The sequence below is a fragment of the Bactrocera tryoni genome, chromosome 5 (assembly GCF_016617805.1).
Source record: "Bactrocera tryoni isolate S06 chromosome 5, CSIRO_BtryS06_freeze2, whole genome shotgun sequence".
Taxonomy (NCBI): domain Eukaryota; kingdom Metazoa; phylum Arthropoda; class Insecta; order Diptera; family Tephritidae; genus Bactrocera; species Bactrocera tryoni.
The window spans coordinates 64,622,067-64,642,064 of record NC_052503.1 but is presented as its reverse complement, the minus strand read 5'-3'; positions in this window follow the sequence as shown (position 1 = coordinate 64,642,064).

Below are 19,998 nucleotides of genomic sequence, written 5' to 3'. Positions count from 1 at the left end.
ATATTTAATTAAAACTCCTCTTAAAAAATTACAAAAAATTTGTTTTTTCTGACTTGCAAGTTGATATAATACTTTAGGATATTACGGAGGGAACAAAACGCCAAATGTGCTGTCTACATCTACGTCGATGTAGTTTTCGAATATCACAAATCAGCTTAGCTCGTTTCAAGCCTGATATTGACAACCTAGCTAGACCCCTTTAATAATTAGATTTTGCAGGAGCATTCTGTGCCGCTCATACTTCCTATATTTTCCCTCTAAGTAAGATTTTAGAAAATAATGCATCAACTCGTTAAGACAAATGTTCCCCCAATACATGTACAAGCGCGGAAAATCTGCTAATGAGAGCGTCCAATGAACTAGTTGGCCACAGGTTCGTGAGTGGCTGCCAACTACCAAATTTAGTACAAAAACACATTGTAGCGAATCTTTCATATTTTTCAGCGCATTAGCAGCGAGCATACCACTAACACATATACAAATGTATGCACATGAGTGTGTGAGTTAGTATTTGAGTGCTGCTGATTTGGTGAATTATGCATGCTTCTGTGAAAAATTATTATTAGCTGTGAAATTGCTTTTGGACTGCTGCACAATTTCAATTTGCCTCGCATTATTGGCGGGCGGCAGGCGGTACTACCAACACAGCTACACACACTCACTCGCATATAAAAGATCGGCTACTCATTTACTTGCAACTGTGTGTTGCACTTGTTCAATGTTCTTTAACACATGGATTAGGGAGCAGTCAGAACTGCAAGTTTTATTTGTAGCACCGCCGCTCCCCCTCCGCTGACAGTTAGTTACTCACTCAGTCTGCCAATCGGCTATGCAATCAGTGCAGTCAATCAAAGCGATTTTCTCATGTAATCACCGGGTGTGCAAAGTTGACTGGCTTAGACTCATATAGACGTGGCTTAGCGTCGCTGTCGCTGGCTGTAGTGATGAAATGTTGCAGGTATGTAATTGTTGCAAAAACCCCGTTTACCAATTAAGGCAGCTAACTGCTAAGTCTAGCCCCATTGTTGTTGCATTGAATGCATTTAAAACGCTTTATTATTGTTTCCGCTGGTAATTAATTTGAGCGCAGCGGCGGTAGTAAACAACAGCTACAACAAAAATAGCAGCAACAAGTCATCAGCAATTAACGCCTCGATTGCATCGTCTAAATGTGTAATAAACAATTGACAATGACACTGAGCGACGGTGAAATAGTTCTCGCCAATGTGGTACACAAGTCCACAAGCAAGCATAAGATACGAACGCTGAAGTGAATGCATGTTCGATTGCACGCATGAATCATGTATTCGTCGCTCGCTTAATATCTGCTGATCGGTAGCTGATCGTAAATCACTTGCGTTGTCAGCGGCGACATTAAGCGCATGTGGCAGTTAAAGCTCAGCCTTGCGCTCATCACTCATGCAGTAAAGTTATATAAGCGCTCTCGAGTTGAAAAATCACCAGGCGTCTAATTCAATTTAATTAAATCGGATTGCCGCATTAAATGTAAACATTGATTCGATTTAATTCACCGGCTTTTTACTTTGCAAAATTCTTTGAATGCGTTCATTTCATTGCAATTGGCTTAGTCAGCTTAGTCGAGGGTTTTTCTCGTCTATATTTGCATGGAATTTGTCTTAAGTTGAAGTGGTGAAATAATAATGTAGGAATATGAAAAAGATTAAGTGACAGCATGAATGTTGGTATTCACCATAATACTATTTATATTAGATTATTTTTAGTGCGAAATTTAAAACTAAACTAATTGGATTATTATAGGCCCAGGTAGAACAAGTAAAGCACGGTTCATAGGTCTGCAAGCTATTTTCGTTCCACCAACATTAGTTCTGCCAACGGTCATCCTTCTAAGATGAAAATTTTTTCTCAATGAAGTCCATTAGCATTTAATACTTGACCTAAAACGTGTAAGCGTCTTCATTTATTATGAAAGCTCAAGAGGCAAAGGTCAAGATGAATGCCCGATCAAAAAGTACTTATTTTAGATTTTCCATTTTTGATAACCAAAACAATTAGGTTACTTTCTGCAGCAATTTCTTATGTAGTAAATAAGTACTTTGTGTCCGCCTATATGTACGAATATGTTCCAAATAGAACAATTGTTGCGCCGTGAATTGATAAGCCATGTTGAAATTTCTATACAGCTCGTGACTTATAAAATGCTCTAAAAATGCGAAGGCCTTTGGGAGTAGGTAACTTTAATCTTTCCCACGACGGCTAACCCTGACCCAAGCAAACTCGAATATATAATAAGCCTGAATAGATTCACCTCATTAGCATTCATATTCAAAATAAGTACGGCATCCGGTATTGTTATCAACTAAATCTTAAACAACCTAGCTTTGACAAAACATCCTAGATGTAAGGATAAAGAAACCGAATATTCCTTTTCAGACTTTAACCATCCAACATATTTCTTAACGTTTAGATACAAAATGGCGGCAATTTATTCAATTTTTAAAAACACTATTTTCAAGAGGACCTCTACAGGCTACGTTGGTTCTAGGAACTAGTATCATCTGCAACCAAATAAAAAACCAAATGTTATTCTACATAATAATTGCTAGTGAACCAACCCACTTGAAAAAGTCATCGTCGATCATACTCAAAATAAAATATTGGACAGGAGAAAGTTGCGCCTTCGCTCACTCCGGATAACAAGTGCGACCCTGAAACCATTTATCAGCAGAATTTGTATATAGTTTCGTCACTATTTAAAAGATATAGATTCACTTGTAGCAAGCAACATAGGCAACTTGCTCCTTAGAAGACGAAGACTGTCCTGTATCCAGGAAGATCAAAACAGGTGTGAGCTACATTGATTGACCTGAAGAAAAGCAAAGTGATCATAGAACTCTGTGGTATATAGCGAGGCGTTGCCTTGTCAAAAAAAGCTTTCCCAAAAATAACTTTATTTTGATCGATTAGTTTTGTATGACAGCTATATGCTATTGTGGACCAATGTACGTAGATATACATATGTATTTTGATCGATTAGTTTAGTCAGCTATATGCTATTCTGGTCCAATATAGATATATATATAGATGTAGATATAGATACAGATATAGATATAGATATAGATATAGATATAGATATAGATATAGATATAGATATAGATATAGATATAGATATAGATATAGATATAGATATAGATATAGATATAGATATAGATATAGATATAGATATAGATATAGATATAGATATAGATATAGATAGCAAGACTTTGTTCATAATTTAAAATTTTGTAATTTATTCTTTAACATATCGTTCCCCTCAAAGGAATTCTTCTTGACCTCTACGCTACGTTTTTACAAATGTTTGAAACAGTTTTTAATGCCAACTTGCGGAGTAGCCTTCATTGGGATAGCGATTCTTGTTTAAAGTCTTCAATTAACTCAAAACGAATTTCCCTGAGCCGTCGTTCGAGCGAAGATCCAGAAGTCACATGGAACTAAATCAAATGAAAACGGTGGTGGCGTCACGATATTGGTTAAAAATTTAGCAAAAACCTCACGGAAATCAATGCAGTATGCGAGGGTGCATTACAGTGTTCCAAAATTCAAGAGTTCTCGGCCCATAAATCCGACGCCTTTTTACAAATAACTTCCTGTAAACGACGCATAACATTAAAATAGTATTCCTTGTTGACAGTTTCGCTGGTCGGTAGAAATTCGCAGAACACCTCGCTTATCGAAGAAAACTGTCAACATGACCATTATTTTTGACCTCTTTTTACGTGCTTTTTCGGCTTCGGCTCAACTTTGTCACGATATTCGGACAACTGATCGTAGATCCACGACTCATCGTCAGTAATAATAAGTTACCACTAGATTTTCCGCCGATGACAATAAGTTCCCTAAGTGTTAATGTCGATTCTCAAGCAACTATTCCTTTATATTATTAACGTGTTAATCATTACTTGATGTCGGTCATTCTGGGCGTGGTTCGTCGTCAACGCGTTATCGTCTTCTTTTGAATAATTTATACCAATTAAACATGCTTGCTCGCGGCAAACAAATATTACTGAAGGCCTTTTCCAACACTCTGAAAATTTAATGGAACTTCTTTGTTGAATAATTTCACTTATCGCTTTTTATACTTCAGAAAGACAAGCGTATACTAAACACTATTATGAATATTTTAATATGACATTTAACGTACTTGTAGATGTCACGGACTGTCATACTAACCTAGAAGAAAAAGTCTTACTCTTTTTTGCCCACAGTAGTACATAGATAGAGTTTATCTAACAATTTTACTTTTATACAGCTTTCCATCTTAAAGTTGGTGAATTTCAATTGTGATACAAAAATTATAGTTTTTATCATTATTGGTTGATATAAAAAGTATAATTTTTCACAATCCTTCTCAAATAAAGACTTTTACCAAAAATTACCCAGAAATAAATTTCAAAAATCGCTGAATGAAAAAAGTCATTTAGTCATTTAGTAGCGGTTAAACAACTGCAGCATTCATTTATGGTGGAGTCACGTTGGAATAATTTGTTTTATGTTAATGTAACGCATAAAATTTACCAAACAACAACACTATTGAATAAAAGTCGAAATCAAATTGTTGACTACTGTGCCAAAAGCAACAATAGCAAAAACAATTACAGCAAGCAATTACTATTGTGACAGTGGCAGGCAAGCAGCAAATAACAACAACAAGAAATGTAAAAAAATTTAGAAACTCTCAGGTGGCATCCTTTGACCGACGCTTTCAGTGTCAGCATCGCCAATAGCCGCACGCTCACTCAATGAATTGCTATTTAATTTTGATTTTTGTCTATTTTTTCAGCTACAACAATTGCAGCTCGTGAGTGTTTTTGTTGTTATTCATTTGCCACTCTGTTCTCGCCGCAGTGGCAGTGATTTTGCTGGCAGGCGTAGCAATTGAATTGCCATTGCGAACAAATCAATGCTCCTGACTACTTTGTAGCGCCTCTCCCACCTCACTAGCAGTGGCTGCCTGCCTACACAGGCGCAACTCCCGCGCTACGCAATCGCATACATACTTACCACGAAAAAAGTACTCGGCGTGTAAAGAGCGCAAAAAGTCATAATGGCAAACCGAAACATCGCTTAAGTAAAAGAACAATAACATCACGAAATTGTTGCTGCTGTAATTTTATTTGCAATTTTCGTTACTTTTTTTGGTTATTATTATTTTTTTTTTTGCAGTTTCTACCCTTCTTGCTTGCTTGAGTTGGTCTTTTTGCTTGCCACTAAAGCGTGGTGGCACTTTCGCGTAATGTTCTGCCGCTGCAGCGTGCCATTGTTATCGTTGTCGATGAATGCAACAATTTGCTACTGAATTTTAAAATTTGTTTTAAGTACTGACGCGAAAACGTTTGCAAAAACTATCTGGTATATATGGATATATATCTGTAAGTCCTTCCTTGCCTAGGTAATAACCGCATCGCCTTGTGCGCTTTCTGTCGGGTTTGTTGCATGGATGAAAGTCGCCAATATCGTGAGCATTAAAATGCTACTGGTATATTTCTGTTGTTCTTTTCTTTTATTTGCAAAGAAAACAGCGTAGAACAAGTTCATTTTGCGGTGGGGAGCAGCTGCTGCTGAACAAATTACAATCATCCAAAAGTGTGGGAGAATTTCAGGTGGCAATTGAGTCAATATGGGTTGGGAAAGTGGAGCTTATCGAAATTGGAGACTAGAAATTACAAAAGGAATAGCAAAGAAAAAATAATAAAAAAGATATTTTTAATTTTCAATAAACACAAAGAAAGCTCCAATTCTCTCCATGGCAACCTTGTAAAGAAATTTTTACAAGATATTGGTCTTTGAGACACCGGCGAAAAGAACCTCATACACTTCCGGCATACTCTATGTATGATTTCTGACATGTTAACTATGCCCAAATCACTGACAGATTACACATGATTTCAGAAAACTTGTTTTAGGCTTAGGAAACGGCGGACACTCTTTGATGGTTAGGAGAAAATAATCGTTTCGAAAATGAACATTTTTGACTCTTTTGGTTAAGCGAATAGTCACAGAAACACCCTAGGGCCACTGCTGCTTCGTATACCGACTTTCCCCGATTAATAGCGCTAGCGGTGTAAGAGATCACTCACACCCTTTGCTTTTAATCAAAGCCTTTCGGTTAGTTGTATACCCAGTGATATTTAAATCAGTATATACTTTATTCAATCACTTTCATGATGTTATTGCGTATTTGAGTATTCTATAAACATCGCTTGGGCTTAGTAAAGCATTGTGTTGGCCATGGCTATTATTTGGTGGCATGTCAGGAAAAGCTTAGTGAATAGCTTCATTAAAAATAATACTAATTTAAACTTATTAATATTCTATCAACTTTTCAGGCGACTTATTAGAAAAAGAAACTTTTATAGCAACTTGGAGAAGCTTGAGGGAAGAAATGTGGAAAACCACTTACTTCGTTTCTTGAATACAGTGCACTGTGCTACAAAGTAATCAGAATAAGACAAAACTGAGTAAACTGGGTCTTGAACTTCTTCGGATATGATACTCAACTTTTTTTTGCTTACCCTCAAACCTTTCCAGAAAAGTATGCAAGTAAGAAGTTCTGTGAAGTAAAAGACTATTGCTATGATAAAAATGGTATCTTTCTCTTCTTTTTTCTATCGTAGACATCGCTTACGCGGTTATAGCCGAGTTAACAACAGCGCGCCAGTCATTTCTTCTTTTCGCAAGGCTACGCCAATTGGAGATTTCAAGTGAAGCCAGGTTCTTCTTCACCAGAACCATAAATCTTCCGCAGAACCTTTCTATCGAAAACTCGTACCGTCAACTCATCAGATGTTGTCATCGTCCATGCCTCTGCACCATATACCAGGACGGGAATATTTTCTCCAGCCGCAGATTGAGGAAGTCGCACGATAGGGAGTCGCCTTGTTTGAAACCTCGTTTGGTATCGAATGGCTCGACGAGGTCCTTCCCGATCCTGACGGAGCTTTTGGTGTTGCTCAACGTCAGTTTACACAGCCTTATTAGTTTTGCGGGGATACCAAATTCAGACATCGTTAGCTCTTTTTCTTGCTGTCGAAATCAGCTTTAAAATAGGCGAAGAGGTGGTGTGTGTTTCCAAGACTTGGCGCATGGTGACTATCAGATCAGTTGTTGATTTTCTAGGCGTACAGCCACACTAATAAGGTTCAATCTGTTTTTTGACAGTGGTGACAATATGCTCGATAGAACCTTATCGTCGGAATCTATTAGTTGTAGTATCAACATAATCGGTGTATCGTTCTCAAGGGAAACTTTGCGGTTTTTTGTCCTTTCTGTTTGTCTCTGCTGAAATATCGGATAAATACTGCCGGAAGATGATAAGATATAGAAATTTGAACACTTCTGTCTACACTATCATAATTTTGCTAAGGCAGAAGCACATTGGCTTTACTACATCAGTCAAACAAGGAAATTATTTTCAACTGTCTGAAAGCAAGTCTTAATATTTTTTATTGTTTTTTATGAGAAAATTTTACACAAACTCTCTTATGGAAGAAAACACTACCTACTGGAAAAAAACAAAATTTAAACTTTAAGTTTCAACCAAGTCGGTATTAGAAAAAAAAGAGTTTTTGAAATGTAGGGCAATGGTGACATCTATATCAGAGAATGAAAGATTCGTGAATAAATTGCATGCTATCTTACTATGTATGTATCTCTATCATTGTCATAAAGGTGGTACAGTCCAACATCGTCAAAATTCACCAAAAAGACTAATTCTTTTGTTAAGCATTGCCATCGCTCAGCTTCTGTTTGATATTTAGTAATTAATTCTATTAATAACAAAAAACTCCAAAAACCAGTTGAAAGAAGAAAGTGCACATGCTCTTTTAAATCATGTAATCCTAAAATAAGTGAACCGTCCATCCATCATTGGCCAACTCACAAAGCAGCGCCACTAAGCTGACATTAATAATTCAATTAGACACAAATCAGCGGCACAATTAAAGAAATTTTGTGTGCACTTCCGCTGAAGAGGGGAAAAAAAACTACAAAATCAATAACAAATAAACGAGAGAAAGTACACACACAATGCATAAAGTAAATGACGGTAATTTGCTGCAAGTTATATACAAATGAAAATGTGGATGTCTCAATTAGAAATTCCAGCCATTTAAAAAAAGGTGTCCCTGCGAAGGATTAAGACTACTTTCCTTTTTTAATCTCTAATAAAGTAATTTTTTACACAACGAAATCGCATAATTCCGCCGGAAGTAAAGCATGCCACACACATAGGCAGCCGCAGATCAGTGAAAAGTGTAAACGGTTGGTTCTTAATTGTGCTGTAGCGCAAATGCGTGGCCAGTAAGTAGGGTTAAGGCAATAAGAACTATTTCTCAGCCGAAAATTTGCACGGCTAAATAACTTAATTATAGAGTGCGCAGCACTAATGCTCAACTGAGCACTTCCAGAGACTACAAGTATAAATATATATATATACTTATATTGATGTGTTTGTGTATTTCAGTCTGACTGTGGCGCTCGGAGCCACACATGAGTTATGCGACAGTAGTCGTTAGTAAGTAGCGAAATGCCTGCAAGGCGGCTTGCGAAAGTGTGTAGCCAGAGTGATCAATTTGTGGCAAGAGTAGGTGTTACCGTGTCTCTGCTGGCCGACACAAGTCAGTCACTCTAATGCCTGAGCGACCTCACGGTCAAGCCGCTTCACTTACTGACTGAATGTCTCAGTGCATGCCTTTGCAACTGACCAGCCTCACTAGCGTCTTGTGTGGCATTTTGCCGTAGCGCCGCAGGTCAAACCGTTTTTGCAGCTTCCACCTTTTTTTGTGTGTTGCTGATTTTGAGTGATATTTTTATTTCCACTTTTTTGTAAATTTTCGTTTTTTGTTTCTCATGTGTTTGGAACTGTGTCGGATATTGTATGTTGCAATTCGCCTAAATTGACCAATTTTTCATTTTCTGCCCATTATTTGTTGTTATTTTTCTTTGTTCTTGCTTTACATTCGCACCGTCGAAGTCGCTTTATGGCATTAGCAGGGATTGAAATGTGTTTGTTGCAACAATTTAGAGCACCTGTTGTCATTTATCTTGTCTGGTGGTGAACAATCGATTTGAAGTACAAAGATGTATATAGATATACATAGATATAAATTTATAAAGAAGTTTTGCAAGAATTACCACTAGCGCCAGAGTGAGTGTGAGAACTTTTTAGTTGTTGGATATAACATACAATTTCTGGTTGATTTTTGGAATTCGGAATAATTTTTTATTATTCTTATTATTTATTTTTGTAGAGAGGAAGATTTTAATACTTTTTACATTAGCTTATTTATTATTTTTCTGTATTTCGAGTTTTAAATTTTTTTAATGTTATATACAATGGTCTACCAAATCGCTTAATTTGCTTCAGATTTCATTGTTATACCCTGAACAGGGTATATTAAGTTTACCACGAAGTTTGTAACACCCAGAAGGAAGCGTCGGAGACCCTATAAAGTATATATATAAATAATCAATATGTTGAGCTGAGTCGCTTTAGATATGCCCGTCTGTCTGTTTGTCCGTCTGTATATATACGAACTAGTCCTTCAGTTTTAGATGTTGTTTTGCAAACATCATTTTCTATTCAAAAAGCTGCTCATTTGCCGGAACTGCCGATATCGGACCACTGTAACATATAGCTGCCAAACTGAACGATCGGAATCAAGTTCTTGTATGAAAACTTTCACATTTGACAATGTATTTTCACGAAATTTGGTACAGATTATCGGAAGAAATTGATTGACAGATCAGCTCACTATAGCATATAGCTGCCATACAAACCCGTTCGGATTACGGTTACGAAATTTTACATGGATTACTAATTAAGATAACAATATAATCTCCGAAAAAATTGATCAGATTTCATATGTAATAGCTTCCATGCAAACTGAACACATAGTTACTAAAAGAAATGCACCTGTGAAGGGAATATTAGCTTCAGTGCAGCCGAAGCTAATGATTTTTCTTGTTTTTGGATCAGTTTTATGCTTTTTATTTCTTTATCGCCGAAACCTGACCCTATCCACAGACCTTATTTCATTATCCTATCAACTGGTCTAATTTCATTATATTTTCAGGAGAGCGTTATGCCATTTTGTAATGTATTATCATCTAGTTTCTAGATCCGAAGCCCAGAACTATTATGTTTCACAATGTCGCAGGAGATCTTAAGGCATTGCTTTCACAATAAATGCTTAGAACTTCCTTCCCTTCATACAATATCTATCCAAGTTCTTCAGATTGCTTGGTATAATATTTGCGTGCTCCAGAACCAAAAACCTGAGTTGCGAAAACAGCTGAAATAAAAAACTCTGTAAAATTCGAAATAACTGCAAATATTTGAAAAAACTTACACTTTTAAAAAATTAGGACAAGGGCTACCATGTGTTTAAAATATTTAATTAGTATTGTGCAATACGGGAAAGAAAGTAAACAGGATTAAGAATGCTTGTATTTCACAATATTTTAAAAAATATAGCTGTGAAACTAAAAAAATTTAATGATGCTTAGAGTTGAACAAATTTTATAAAAGGGTTAAAATTTCAAATTCAAAAATTTTCAAATATAAACAGTACAGATATCAAACTATAAAGTTTTGTGAAAGTTCCGAGTTCAAAACGCTTTTGTGAAGTGTTGCCACTAGAACGCAATTACGTATTATTTTCCCTTAAGTTGATTAAAAAAAAAATAAAATATCACAATGTCTTTTTCGACCTGTATTAATTAGATATTGATATCTGTTTAAATATTGCCACCTGTTTGAAATTTTCTTTCTTAGATTTTAAAATTGAAAAACTTTCCAATAAAAATAGTGACGTCTTTATAAATATAGCTGTGAAGCTAAAAAAATTTAGTAATGCTTAGGGTTAAACAAATTTTATAAAAGGGTTGCCAGCTGGTTAAAATTTCAAATTCTAAAATTTTCAAATATAAAATATCTAACTATAAAGTTTTGTTAAAGTTCCGAGTTCCAAACGCTTTTGTGAAGGGTTGCCACTAGAGCGCAGTTACTGATTATTTCCCTTTAAACTAGCTAAGTAAAATTAAAAAATTACAATGTCTGTATTGACCAGTATTAGTTTAAGTTATTGATATTTTTTTCAATGGTTGCCACCACTTTGAAATTTCACTGCATAGATTTGCAAGTTCAAACACTTTCCAATGTAAACAGTGCATGTGTCAAGCTTAAAAGTTCTGTGAAAGCTTTCTGCGGAAAAACTATGTGTAAAAGATTTGTTACCAGTTATTTGTTATATTCCATTAAAATGACAAAATAAAAAAAAACCGCAATAAAGGTAAAGAGCTGTATAGGTTTAGGAGAAAAAATTTCTAAACGTGATTTATTTTTAAATGGTTGCCACCTGTTAGGAAATTTCTATTCACATTTCGTTTGCCAGTACGCAATTTTTTTCTAAAAATTTCAGATTTTTCTGTATTCTATTTATGGATTGCAAGCAAATACATTTTCAAAATTTATTGTTTTGTATTTGTCATATGTTATGTAAATTTTCCAAACCAAATCCAAGTTTTCCAATTTTTTACCTTTAATAAATGCATATTTGATGCCAAGTGGCAAAAACTGTGCTCCCCGCCGCGCGTAACTCGATTATTCGTTCAAATTGCTGCAGATCACTTGCATAGGTGGTGTCACTGCAGCTGCCTACATTCAGAGACACGCACACATGTACACTAACATACATGGAAGCGCTTGTTGCAACTGCCGCTGTCCAACCATTGCACCAATTTAACGCTGGTGGTTTTATTTATTGTGCTTTATTTATGCATTTTTTACTTGACTTATTTGTTCTTGTGGACTTACTCACCAACGCCTCAACACTTTGTTAGCCAATTTGCCTATTTCCAAAGCAAACACAAGCGCACACATGTGAGTGCATATGCGGCTTTATTGCTCCATATCATTTTGTGCTAACAAATTTGTTGCGCTCATAACTTATTTTTGTTGCTATAAATATATATACACAGCTATATGAGTACATTTAAGATTTATGGTGATAAATCACCGACAGCGGCGCACATTTTACGTAAATTGAGTTGCGCGCTTTTCTAATTTAATTTACATTATTTTTGTTGTTGTTTTATGTTTTTGCTTGCTTTTATTTCATTTACGTATTTTTGCATTTGGTATATGTATAAATGTGGTGCGTGTAGCTTGTGTCTGAAGTGTTTTTGTGGCAGGTTAGGTGACCATGTTGTCAGCTAGGTGCCTGCGCTTGGCAGCCAGATCGATTTACATGCAACCGATTTGCGTTCAACACTTTTGGTGGCGTTGATAGTTGATCTGTAGTGCGGTGTTTTTTGTCCACAGCTGCTCTTTAGTAAGTCTGAGCTATTTGTTGTTACTTTTTTGTTTTTACTTTGTAATGTGATATCTAGATTCTGTATTATTGCAAAGCGCTTATGTCATGGCGATTAATTTTTTGATTTATGTCGTGATTTTATTCACACTATGTCCACAGTTGTCAACGAAAATGAACTTGTTATTTGCTTTAAATACTTCAAGTACTTAAGTATGATTTATAGGCACTATGCACGCGATCAATTGTATGGCGTTTGAATGGAAAGTTTCGTTTTAAATCCGCTTTTAAGTGATTGCCTGTGGAGTAATTAATAATCAGTTTCCGTGTTGAGACATTTCAAGTTTTCATTAATTAGTTCCATAAAAATAAATTTTTTACTGGCAGGTCTATGGAAATTTGATTTACTTTAAATTATTGAGGAACTCGTAAGGGGCGACACCATTGTCCCGATTATATCGGCTAGGGGACGAGCTCAATCTTTGTTGTCCTTATGCGTTCTGGCACTAGACCTATAAGCCTGACATAAGCTTAGCAAGATTTAATCGTTGATCAGCTACAGTATAATTGTGGGATTTTTCTGGTCCAGAATGCTTTTTGTTTAATATATAATTTATTTGCAATCTATCTAAAGACAATCAGCAAATTTTACATAAATAAGAATCAAAACAGGATTGATTGTGCTCCTTTGAGACTAATCAATATGTTCTTCACTAACATAATTTGTTAAAAATATTCATGAAGCTACTTAAAATCTATTTGGAAGGTGCAAACTGTTAGTTCTTTTAAGGCGTCTAACATCCTTACTGTAGTCAAGTAGATTTAGCGTTAGTAACTTTTCATAATTAGAAGATCTATCTATCTAATCTATAAAGGTATCTTTGACTGGATTTTTTTATTTCATCTTTAACAAAAAGCACTTTTAAGTATTTGCGGATTTCAAAGTTGTTTATGTATCAAGGAGCACGAACAATGCTTTTTAAAGTCGTGATATCTTTGGCAGATTTTTAATTTTCCCATTTGTCGACAATATTAAGTTGTTCTTGTAAATGGTGTGAGGTGTCATTATCGTTTAAACTTGTGGCAATAAATGCCGTCATGCAATCATCAGCATAAGTTGCTATTTCTATATCATTGAAGGAGCAGGTCAGCTGGAATAATTGCATATAAAACGGGTAATAATTTTTACAATTCAATGGAATTTTTCTGTTGTACCATGCCGCCTTCTAAACCGAAACTGGCGTTTTAAATACCACAGAGAAGGTCGCCAGTAAACTGTTTGGACAATATGAAGTGGGACGGTTCTTAGGCTTATTAGGTTTCGGAATCATTGTTATCTTAGCACATTTCCATTGATTTGGGTGGTGGTTGAGCCGAAAAATAGAATTGTATATACAAGTAAGCAGTCAGATGCAATTATGAGGTAAATGTCTGAAAGTAAGTCCATCAATTTTATCAATTCCAGGCGACTTTTTAAGTTATATTTTCTTAATATCAGTCGTTACTTACTTAATAGAAATTTCTTAAATAGACAGACTCATCTGGCAAGGCGATTCTAGCATGTTTTATACCTCAGCAATGAAAAAAACGTTCAAAAACAAAAAAGAAATATCACGCGAGTTCCATAGATATTTTCATTTTGAAGAAGAATATGTATTCTTTAAAAGTCTTCTTTTTTATACTCTGGATTTTCACCCTGAGGCTCAAAATAATGGAATTCATAGAGTTCTCAAACATTCCTCAAATTATTATCAAATACTAGACATTTGTTGCTTAAAGGGGGTATGAAGGATAGATTACAAGTCTTCAGAGGATTCATAAATATTAAATTAACGATTTGTTGTGATAAACAGTAAGGACTAAGGCCCTAAATGAGTATTCTCTTACGCTAAACGAGATACATATTTGCAATACCAGTCGACATCAGTCCATATTTTAAATCGATTGTCATCATATCAGATAGGACGTTTAATATTTCATTAAAACTACATTTGCTATTATTTAAAGACTTAAACTTTTGTAACAAAATTAACAAAAAATTTAAAATTTTTTCTTGAAAAAATTACTAATTTCAGAAGCCAAATCGCATGATAAAATTTTTAAACAGCTGGCAACCATTTCAAAAAATATGCTTAAGACAATTTGAGTTTAAAATTATTATGGTATGAAACGAAGTATCGCGTTGACTTTTTAATTTGGCCTTTAAATGGAAAGCATTAATAACTGTAATTAGGTGGCAACCTTTTTCTACAATTTCTTTACCTGCAAGTCTACTTAACTGTTTATCAAGAGATTTCTACCTGCTCTCGTTATATTGGATAGTGGTTTAGTTTCAAAATTAAAGCAGGTGGCAACACTTGTCAAAAATATTTTTAATTGTAAGACTTTTTAAACGGTTTAGATATAGATTCCAGAAAATATTTTTATGATAAAAGTATTCACTTTCTAAACAAAATTGCAATTTGAAGTTAATTAAAATTTGCGAACAGGTGGCAACCTATTTTATTAAAATGGTTGAAAACATTTTTTCATACTAACATAAGTTGATACGAAAATTTCTTTTATATTTAGTATTTTTATTGAAAAATATTTTAAGTTTCTAAATCAGTGGCAACACTTACCAAAATTGTTTTTGAGCTGAAAGCTTTCTTAAATTTTTTTAGATTGATTCCTATTGCACATAAAGTATTAAGCTTATAAAGTTGAAAATTTAAGCAGGTGGCAACTCTTGTAAAAAACAATGAAATTGTGACGATTTTAGCACCAATAAATTCCTATTAGTACCTAAAGTACATACATATATACGTATTCACATTTGGTAAGATTACGTCTGAATGTTTTTCGCCAGTCTTTTCAACAGCAACGCGCAGCGTTTGTAACAGAGCACCCTGTCACAGCACAACATTTGACCTCCTGCTGCTGGGCCCACCACTGAGTTTTCTGTCAAAATGCGCGACTGGACTGCCGTGGACCGTTGTTGTTTTTGCCGCAGCACACATCGATGACAGCCATAATTCTTTTCACGCCAAGCACTTGCAACAATTACCCAGTGTTGCAGCAGGCAGCAATGAAAATTCGCACAAAATGCGATTCGGATCAGCAACAAAAATATACAGAAAAGCGATGAATAAAATAAAACTATACAGAAAATAAGTTTGCGATGAAAATGTGGCAGCATAAGTGTTGGACGCATTTAAGGCGAATTCGCGCAGTGGTAGGCAACAACAATAAGCCACAACAACATAGTATAACAAAAACAATAATGTACAGCTTTTTATCGCAAATCATAACCAACATTATTTGTGATATTTAGTGCAAGTACGCGCATTGCGACGCTGCCAGCCGCCGCGCATTTCTGGTGTCGTTTGGTGTGGTGCAACACATGTGGTCTCGCCATGTCACAACATATGTTGGCAGAACAATAACAACAATTATGGTGACCTGCTGTGCGACACCGAAAAAATAAAACGGAGTAGAATGCAATTCTCAGTGTCACACTCATCACTTATATTCGAGTATTTGTACAATAACAATAACAATGGTAACTATACGGTTCGGGCAATCATGTGAAAATGATCTCAGCTGTTCACACACTTACAGTCCGCACTGGCGAGTTGCTTGCCATTTAACGGTTGGAGTGGACATTCACGTGCGGCAGTTCGTGGCAGCATCTATGTATATATGTGTATAGTATATGTGGTGCTGTATATATATTAGGGTGAGCCTTAAATATTCTAATACAAATTTTTACAACAAATTTCGGCCACCTTGTTTCCAAAATATATTAGTTTACATAAATTTTATATTTGAAATACGTTAGGGTGGCCCTTAAACAGCGAAAAATAATACTTCATATTGTATCTGTCAGTCTTCATACAAGAATGAATCTTGATCAAAGATTGATATGATCAAATCACAAAAATGATCAAATTTTTTTATATTTGAGGCATAGTACACACATTAGGGTGGTAAATAAACTTAGCAACATATTTATGAAATCAAGTTTCGTGTATTTAGATTTCACAGTCCATTAGTATATATATTTTACACTAATTGTCAGAGAGGTAGGGTAGTCCTTAACGGTAAGAAATAATTATTAATCTGATTTTTGGCAGTATCCATTTATGGATGTACGGTTGATCTTTGCATCCATGTATTTTCGGATAATTGCATATTCAAGACTACATTGTGCCTAACTAAGTGTAGCATCTAATTTTTATAACAAAATAAATTGTAACAAGTTTCTGTTAACTCGACCAAAATGTTAATTAATCCATATTTTTTGTAAATTTTGCGCATTAGGGCGACACTTTATTAAAAGAAAAGAATTTATTTCATAATATTTCGGATATCTTGACGGAAGAGTTCATATATATCTATGTATTTTATACATTGGGTACTCATTAGGGTGGCACTTAAAAGTCATACCTGGTGCTAAATTTTGAAAAAAATCTTCTTTTTCTGTTTGAAATATCTATATTTTAAAAAATACCACACTAAAATTCAAAATCGATATCTCTAAATGTTTTTGAGTTACAGTTTTCTAAAATATGGCCGCTTTATGAAAAGCTTTTTTCGAAGTTGCTGCAATTATTACTCAGAGCCAAATGGTCAGATCACCACTCTACATGTTCTGAATGCACTTTTCCATGCAATTACCTACTAGTTCGTTGATTTGATTAAAGATTTAATTTTGCCGAAAATATCCAAATTTTGAATATACCGAAAATCTCGTTGGTGACCAAAACTTATCCTTTGACCTCTATATTACCACCGCCACGTAAGAATTAAAACAAATCTCACATTTTACATTTCACGTTTTATGCACCACCCTAATGTGAAATCATATGGCCTAAACATTGAACTTAGAAATCTCCCACGGTAGCTGTTACAATTTCCGCATGAAAAAACCGCAAAAAAGAAAATAACTTCAATTCTTATACGTACTCCAGTCAGTCTACAGTCTAAATTCCACTCACATTCATACCTCATTCACTCAGTCAGTCTCACATCGTACTACACTTACTTAGCTTTAATTTTTATTGCTGCGAAATAATAAAATTAAATAGCTACAAATAAAATAGAGGAAAATCTCAACTAGCCAAACGAATTTAATTCACTCATTCACTTCCGTTGACGTTTGTGACTGCCACCTTGGCTAGAAAGCCAGTAGCTGCCTGAACTAATGCCACCGCTCGTTGTTATTGTTGTTTTACAGTGTCCAGCACTGCAGTGAGACACATCACACTGCTCATCAACCTTCTAGCCGTCCAGCTAGTTTGCTGTGGATGAGTGATTTGTGATCGTAAAATTGGTCGAAATCACGCAGATGCTGTGATTTCTAGGTCGTTCCAAATACTGTACACTTGAATCGCCGCAACTGACAATTTGGTCTGCGTGTTGTGCGTTTGACGTATTGTTGCAAGTGTGAAAAGCTGTGTGAAAATGCTGGCTCTGACTTCAACGACTCGGGCATATGTGAGCTTTGGACTATAAAATAGCTAAGGCTAATTACTTAAGTGCTGGGAAATTTTCTATAACACAATGTTTGTGGTTGGGAAACGTTGCCGTCATTAGTTCATATGGCAAAAAACAGGATGCATCGTTACATACGTAGTTACGTTTGGCTTAGTTTCTGGATGCCTATTAGTTGGCAACTGACCTCTAAATACAGTCAAGATAACCTAGCTATCGAAAGTGCGTAAGAAATCGTTGGTCCAATAGAAGTAACTGGGGTAGAATTGATTATGATAGATTATATATAAAAATGTCCATTAATCCCTTTCACATAAGACAAATTTCAAATGAGCTTCTCATATGAAGGATTTTATTTTATGAATGAATTTTAATACTAGTGACGAACATTTGTAAATTCAGCTTTTTAGTTATGGAATTGTATAAAATTAGAAAGGAAAGGTAAAAATTGCTTTATGCCTTTACAAGGGCGATCCGGTAAAAGTATTTATCATAGAAAATAAAACGAAATAAAAAATGGCGTTTTATTTTTCAACATAGTCAGCACGATAGAGATGACCCAGCGATGCTTGAAATTCTTCAACCTTTTAAAAATATCATGCTGTCATCAGCAAAGGTGGTCTCCGTGGCAGCAATAATCTCCTCATTCTTTTGGAATTAAAATAAAGTAAAGCGAAAATAAATCTGAATGAATATGGTGGATAGTACAGCAGGATGTAAACCAACTCAACAATTTGGTAAAGAGAGTATATTTTATTTAACAAAATCTTTAAAAAAATTGTTTTGTTTAAAAAAATCGGTCGTATGTTTTACAATTTCGCATCAAATTGAATCAAGAATTCCGAATAGCGGAATTGAGTGACCATTTTGCCCTTTTCCATGTAGTTGTTATTAATTAAACGTTGTTCAAACTTCTTTCCGGATGACATAACACCTTCGCCTTCCACAGAACTGATTTACCGGGTAAAGTCCACGTTTGGATTCGTCCTTGTCCTCCAGTATATATTAGTGGATCCATTTTCCTCTTGCCATGATAGCGCCATCAAACAAAGAATTTAGGAGATTGTTTTTCAATGCCGTAGAACCCCATAGCACAAGATACACTGCCTCTTAGTAGAGAGTTGCCGATCGCTCATCGGCACAGCGTATGAGCTTGTGAAGGTCGTGATGTCATCCGGCACTTTAAAACGTAGGAGGTGGTACAGGGTGCCCTCTCATCACGTACATGGGAACCCCACGTGAGAGGAAACACCATCCTTGGTACCGGCAAGCTTGGCGATTTCGCCCACTAACGCTTGTTTCGCGCAGCGCTCTTCTGGTTTACACTAGCGTATTGACATGCTGAACAGCCGTCGTAGCATTCCAGAATCTCGCTGCCAAGCATCAGTCCGATTTCTATTTTCTGGCCCGTGTGTAGCGCTTCCTATTTGCATCCTTTGTGTCCGTAGTATTTTCCATGATTTTAACACAAGTTCCCTTGCTGGTACTAGTGATATCGACTCGTACCGTTGCCCTATTATTGGCAGTAGCCAGTAGATTTTTACAGACTTGCCCCATCTTTTCTTTATCTAGTGCATTCGGCCTTTATGTGCCCAAGATAGAGGCTGTATTGGTCACTTTACTATCCTTGGTGGATGTGGGTTTCGTCACTCTGGGTTCTAATCTCTCAGGGATAGATCTGGATATCGGTTTCCACCTTCTTTTAGCTCCCGATTTCTTCTTCTCCTCGTAAAGTGGTTTTGAGAAATTTTTTGCTTAAAGGGTCCTCACTCAGTACTTTAAGTCCTGCTATGACTTTAAGTGGACGGAAGCAATTGCGATATTAGTCCACTGGACATTTCGGCTTAGTGGTACCCCAGTATACGCAGTTGGCAGCAATACACAACCACCAACCCAGGGTGTAAACCATAATTGAAAAATGTTTATTCCCAATAAAGGGGCTTATAAAAGCTAAAGTCTAGTCCAGAAATTGGTAAGGTCATAGATTATTTCGGGTTACCCAGGATGCATGAACTCGAAAGCAACTTGCGCGTATTTTAAAAACTCTAAGAGTAATTTAGACAATGGAAATAAATAATTTTTTTATTAAATCGAAATGAGCTAAGCTTTTTTGAAATTTAAAATTTGAGTTTTTATATTTTATTTTCAGATGGATCAATTCATATGCGCACCT